This window comes from Egretta garzetta, unplaced genomic scaffold, assembly GCF_000687185.1.
Source record: "Egretta garzetta isolate BGI_Z169 unplaced genomic scaffold, ASM68718v1 scaffold535, whole genome shotgun sequence".
NCBI lineage: Eukaryota > Metazoa > Chordata > Aves > Pelecaniformes > Ardeidae > Egretta > Egretta garzetta.
In genome coordinates, this window is record NW_009259722.1 from 134,680 (window position 1) to 135,099 (window position 420).

Genomic DNA, 420 nt, shown 5'->3' on the forward strand with positions numbered 1-420 from the left:
GCTGCAATCAACTGGCTGGGCTCGTATGCTCCAAATCACCCTAACGGCACTTCAGAAATGCAAATAAAAGTGAGATTATGATATTTTACGTAAATAAGCAATGTGGCAATCCCAGACTGGCTTGGCCTGCCAGGGGAATTCACTGGAGAGATATTAACATTGAACTATGCGAGTGTGTTTGCATGGAACATTTATTGTATAACTCTGGGCGCCAATAAAGCCTCGTATAAATTATTCATTTTGGAACTGAGACGAAATGCCAGAAACCCCGCCCACCAAGGGGCTGTTTTTATTACTACCAAAGATCCAGTCTTAGCTAGCAACTAAGCTCTTAGGACGGCGTGCGAGGCAATTAGGAGTGGGAAGTGAAGAGTTGCCCCCCCGGCGACACACGCCCTGCGCTCGGGGCAGCCGCTGGGC